The sequence below is a fragment of the Fistularia commersonii genome, chromosome 19 (genome assembly GCF_037954325.1).
Source record: "Fistularia commersonii isolate RoL2024-O1a breed Wild chromosome 19, RoL_Fcom_v1.0, whole genome shotgun sequence".
NCBI classification, from domain to species: Eukaryota; Metazoa; Chordata; class Actinopteri; order Syngnathiformes; family Fistulariidae; genus Fistularia; species Fistularia commersonii.
The window spans coordinates 14,770,151-14,776,479 of NC_141302.1; the positions used below are offsets into that span (position 1 = coordinate 14,770,151).

The window sequence follows — 6,329 nt, forward strand, 5'->3', positions numbered from 1 at the left end:
ACTAAGCATTGGAGAAATTTTCTGTCGGTTATTTTCTTTGGAAATTAATGATGACAAAAATAGATCAGAGAGAGCGCATTTTGGTTTTTGTGCTTGCCAGGTGGTCCAGGACTAATGCTTTATCTGGGATGGAAGCTGCGCGGGATCTCCATGATCTTAAAGTAGACCCCAAAGTTCAAGATGCAGGGGGATTTTGGTATCACAAAAATGAAGAAGTACATGGTGGACTTTAAGAAATGGAGGACCTGACCCAACCCTGTCACCATCAATGGAAAAGATGTGGACATTGCGGACGAGTACAAGCTGGACAGCACTTAAAACACAGCAGGAAAGGTCAGAGCTGCCTGTTTTTTCTCGGGGGACTCGGATCTTTTAACGTCTGCAGAACCATGTTGCAGATGTTCTATCATACCCTGTTGTTCGTCATTATCTTTCTACGCTGTAGACAGCTGACGCTAAAACACTCAAGCTCATCATTAAAGGCTGGTTCTATCCTGGGAACAGAACACGAGTTGTTATCGGAGATGTATGAGAAGTTGCTTGGTATCAGTAACAAAACCTTTCACCCTGTGAACACAAGATTCAAGTCCACAGGTGGTCTTTTTTAGCCGTGGCCACCAAACTCATGGCTAGTGAGCTATAATTTTGGAGCCTTCTGGCAAAAGGACTTCCCTTGGGCTTGATAAATCTGCTTTGTGCTATTCTTAAACTTCTTGGCGCCTTCAGTCTGTGCCATGAACTCACCACTGAGAACATTTCAGGAGTGACTGCTGACGAAAGCAGCTAGCTAGCATGCATGTTAGCTGCTTGCACTCTGCGAAACTATTTAGAAGTACAGGCTAGCTGCGGAGTCGGGTCATTAAACTGATTACCTGTGTCCATTTAAAAGGAACATGGTGATCGACCTTCTCTCAGTATCCTTTCTTCTAATGTGTTATTTTGAAGCTGTGTTGCGCCATGCTCAAGCTGCGAATGGATAAACAAGCGTTTTTTGCAAACCTGAGCTAGCGTTATGGAGGTGACCTTTATATTCCAGCGCCTTGAATATTAATCCCGGCCACTTTTTCTCTCGTTAATGTGCAATCACACATGCGAGGGACGCCGCTATTCTGCAAGAGTATGATGTTTCTTGCCGGAGATCGGACAACATCCCTACCCCGTGAGGTAAAACTATAAAACCCCGTAGAAGGTATTATTTATTGTTGGGTTCCAGTCACTTGCTTGTTATGACTCTGTCATACACACATTGCGGTGGGAAATCCATTAGTGTCTGTATTTGGTTTCAGGTGTCCAAAGAGATACAAAACCATTCATCTGTCACAGTATGATATATACGCCACACACAGGAAGGAACACACTCTTAACCCGTGGGTCAGCATAGTGAATCCCAGCGCTGACACATCTTTGATCAAGCTACTAAATGGCTTCAGCAGAAGACTTGTCCCGCATAAATCCTAAAGTGTACAGGTAGGCGGCGGAGGGGTAGGTGTTTCCTCGTAGCCTGGCGTGGCCAAGGGGGTTCTCCGCTCCACCTCATAAATAATATGGTAAACGCTGATGGTTTTATTCGTGGACTCTACCATCTGGCCGGCCCAGGGAAGGGAGATAAATACTAGTGGAGGGAAAGAGGAAGAGAGAAGGGAAGACGGACCATCCAACACGACTTGGTCTAAACGCTGGCTCCCTGATTTTGTGGGTTCTCCATTTTACTCCGACAGTCCAGAAACATTAAGTAGGTAAAGCGGAGACTCTATTTTCATGGGCGTAAAAAGGAGAGTGACCAACTGTGGTTTTCATTCATTTCATACCACGTATCGTGCACTTGTGGCGGGGCTGGAATCTAGGGTGAGAGGCGGAGTTTTTCATGGACCAGGCAACAGTCCATCATAGGGACATTCAACCATTCACTCTCTCATTCGCACACATTATAGGTTTGTTGATTGTTCAGATATGTAAATGAAGGGGTGAATGATTGGATGTGTTTTTATGTGGCCCGAGGTGAACCCTGGCTCTTGCCGAATGACAGCTGGGTTCCAGCAACCTCAGGACCCTGACTGCAGGATTAGTGGTATAGATGAATGAATAAATGAATGATTGCATATTATAGTCCACGCAGATGGTCATTTATAGGCAAAAAAAATACATTATCTAAACATTACCAAACAGGGTCAACGTTTTCTTTACATTAATAACGGAGGCATAATTTTTTCAGCTGCAAAAAAAAAAAATCAATTATGGATTTCAATTTTTTTTATTTTAGCCGTAAACTCACAAGAGTGATGTTTCCAATCTTAGGTTGAGAAGGTTTTGTTTGCAAAATTAATACACAGATAATACACGCCCATTCTAATTCCTTCCTTTGCAATTCTAGTGAATAACAAAATACTAAAATTTATATTAATGTCATCATATCTGCCGCAGTTATATTTGTAATGAACCTCATAAATTACAATGGACATGAGGGTTAATGCCAACGCGGTCAGGTGATCCCTCGTCATGTGACTGACAGCCGAGATAGGGAGGCCGGGATCGCACAGGGGGATGAAGAGGAGGAGGAAGGGGAGGATGAAACAGACTGCTATATTGCTGTGGAGCAGAGCAGCATGGCTCCTGGGTCTGTCATCGCTGCTGCCTCTGTTGTTGTTCCTGTCACATGACGGCAGGGCGGATAACAACACGGGGAGGGGTGGCTCGGGAGGGACGGCGCTGTCGACTGGGACGGCGACCGAGATACATCATGCGGCGAGGTGCTGTCACCCAGCATCGGTTTTCACGATTTCATTACGCGGGAAAGCAATTCTGAATTTGTGCTTTTATATTTTGTTTTTTTTTCATGGGGGGTGTAGTGGTTGGCGGTTCTGCCCCACGGCCAGAAGGGCCTTTCTGTGTGGAGTCTCCATGTTACCCTGGTGTCCACGTGAGCTTCACCCGGGTTCTCCGGATTCCTCCCATGGTCCAAAAACAGGCTATTGCAGGTTAAACTGTCCAGGTATGTAAATGAAGGAGTGGATGATTGGATGTCTCTATATGTGGCTCTGTGACCAGTCCAAGGCGAACCCTGACTCCCCCAATGACAGGAGGGCCACAGCAACCTCAGGACCCTGAGATCAGGATTAGTTTTGTAAATGATGAATGAATGGATGAATGCATATTATGGTCCATGCAGATGTCCTGTGTATGGCCATTAGACATATTTGCCAAATATAGGTAAAAGCAGTACACAATCTAAACATCGCAAATCACCTTTGTGGTCAACATTTTCTTTTCAATTTATCAAAATAAAATTATGGATTTTTTTATTTTTTTTTATTTTAGCCGCAAGTATGGCTACCAGTGTTTCGCCACCTGCAAAATAATAATAAACTGATCGTACGCGGCTCTCGTAATTCCTTCCTTTAGCAATTCTCCTCATGTCCGCATGGGATTCCTAAAGTATCCAGTCTTATGAATTAGAGGGTGACAGAGTGAGTGTTGCATGTGTCCGCTGTCATTTCCGGACTATAAGCCCCTACTTTTTTCACATGCTTTGAACACTGATGCGGCTAATTTATGGATTTTGGGGGGGCTTCATGCCACCAAATTATTTAGTCTCAACACCTCGGACCAATGAAATTACCGTGAAATTCTGAGGCCGTTCGATTCTGACACCGAAGAAGACGGCGAATGGTTTTAGTACGCAGGAAAGAGACAAAGATAGTGATCAGCTGGAGGACAAAGCAGGGATAGAAAACAGATGGACGGATGGATGGACTTTTCCTTGTTTTATTTATTATTAATCTCTTTCATCGGATGTGTTAAAGGCACTGTTTGGGAAAAAAGCGTTTCCAGATGTCATTGCATTAATACTTTCTTTTTTTTTTCCAGAATGGAAATACTAGTAAAAACATCCTTTGTGAAGTCGACATCCTCACAGAAAGACACCAAAACAGACATTCAGTCGTTCATCAGACGTATTTTCTGGTCACTTTTTCTTTGAGGAACATGATAAAAGGATGTATAAAGAGATATGTCTTACCCAGGCGAGGGGCAGGGGTTGTTATTCGGGTAAAGCAAAACCACAAATCAAAAGAAAAAACAACCTGGGCGTGCTTTCATTGTGAGTCACCAGATAGCAGTGTGCCGCAGGTTATCCAGTAATCATGGCACACATCTGAATTTGATTGTGTGATTCAGCTGTGAGTTTCACAGACGGGCCGCTGAAGCGGGTCATTACACAGAGCAGCACAACACTCATGCGAACCGCTCTGAAATAGGGAGAAATGATTTGACTAATGGCTCCGAAAGCAGCGGGATCGAGGGGAGAGAGCAAACGCTTTATCTTCCAAGATGTCAGCAGATGGAGGCGAGATCTACCTGCTCAAAAAACAAAAACAACAAAACTGAAATCTATATCGATGTGATTGAAATGTGGGGGAGCAGCATTTGACAACTCTTGTCGAAATCTTCTTGTCGTGGACTTGAATTTCTTCACTTGAAGAAGTTTCATCCCTCATGAAAGAGGCTTCAAGTGCCACAAGAAGAAGATTTTGGTAAGAATTAACCATGACCTTGATGACTGAGAACCTTGACAGACATCTGACAACTTATGAAACGGGTCGACATCATGGTGCTCGTAAAATGCAAAGGATTAAGAATGTTTGTCATCATGCAAACAAAATGAATCAACCATTCAGCCTCTCATTCAAGGAACCTTCTGCATGTTTTAGGACTGTGGGAGGAAACCAGAGAACTTGTGATCTGATTCCCGTCAGAGGTTTTCGGTTCCTCATCAAACGTGTCTTCTATCTGCCCTGGCAAGCGCAACAGATATTTAATTTTATGATACCAGAAATAATGTATATAGGAGTCAAGTCCCTGGTTTCCGGGTAGCTTGGAGCTGGGCAAACTATCGCAAGGTAATATTGTTTTATATCACTTCACTTGCAGGAGTAATAATAAACACCAGCAGTAGTCCCAAGAGTGACTTTTAAGGATGTTGATTTTCACTTTTGTTCTAAACACACTATTAAAAACCATTGCATCGCAAATATCTGCCGGTCGATTATGATCGACGGGTGATTTGAGATGTAGTTTTCTTAAGTGAGGTAAATGGCCTCTATTTATATACAGCACTTTCAAAACCTTGCGGTTTCGAAGCACTATACATTGGACAACATTCACCCGTATCCTTTATCCGTATCACACTGGCCATGCAAGCTGCTAACCAGGCCTTCTGGCCATCTTCCCCAAGGGTGCTTTGCCATGGAGACGTATGAAGTTTGGAACTGAACCCCCAAACTTCCAATTTGAGGGATATCAACTGAGCCACAGCAACCCCTATGTCATATGCATGACATAGGGATGTATATGTATGACATATATGTGCACATATATGTCATGTGCATAAGTGCTAAAGCTACCAGTTTCCCGAATGATGTGAGCGTAGAAAGGAGTATCTGTTAGGAGGCCTTGCTTACGCTTTCCCGGTGAGATGTTTGGCCATGTCTTAACAGGAGGAGATCTGGGGAAGATCCAGGACACGCTGAAGGGACTATGTCTTTGGGTTGACACGGGAAAGCCTCAGGAGTCCTCCGGAAAAAGTAGCTGGGGAGAGGTAAATCTTGGTATCTCTGCTAAGGCTACTGCCCCCATGACCCAACCCCTAAAAACTGGCAGAAGATGGCTGGATGGACAGCAAGTGCAGTGCCATCAACAAACAATGTGTTTTTTAGTAGTCGTCCTCGGCCTTTAAGTCGAATTTTATTTGGAAGTGGCAGCGCTGTCGAGCTCAACGTTGAATGGAAAGGACCTCGCTGTCGTCTCTCAGCCCCTGGCGCTCGTGTCCAATTCCCAGGCTGTGCGTTACATCTCGACCTCCGGCCGAGGAAGCCAAATGTCACTTTCGCTATTCCTATGCTGTCCGCGACTTCGTCTTACACATTTCTAGTTCATTCAGATTGGCGTGAGAAGATGATAAGTGTGACACTTTTCCCAAAGCTCGGGAGACAGGGGCATGTTCTGGCCATGTTCAGCCCTGACATAAATTATGTGTCCAGGCTGACCTGATTACAGTAAAAACAAGGTTTTATGAAAAAATATTTATTTAAAATAGAAAGGATTGCACCTTGCCCATTGTTTCAGTTGCGTGGTAGTGTAACATTGGCACTCATATTATCAGCACTATGCTTACACTTCTCTGAGGGAGCAGCATTGTGCATTTGTAGATCTACAAAAAGCATACAACAGGGCGCAGAGAGAGAAACCGTGGAACTGAGGGGGTCCAGAGAGCAGAGAGGTATACAGGCATTGGACTGGAGCAGGACATGTATGACAGCTGCGGGACAGTGGTG

The 6,329-nt window shown here is 44.3% G+C and overlaps 1 long non-coding RNA gene across 1 annotated transcript; it reads left to right on the forward strand.

Moving 5' to 3' along the window:
* Positions 1-2,713: 2,713 nt before the first annotated feature.
* On the forward strand, positions 2,714-5,543 carry LOC147223912 (uncharacterized). The gene is made up of 3 exons (XR_015107577.1): positions 2,714-2,747; positions 2,847-2,989; positions 5,493-5,543. It is a non-coding gene; the product is annotated as an uncharacterized LOC147223912 (long non-coding RNA).
* Positions 5,544-6,329: the final 786 nt, after the last annotated feature.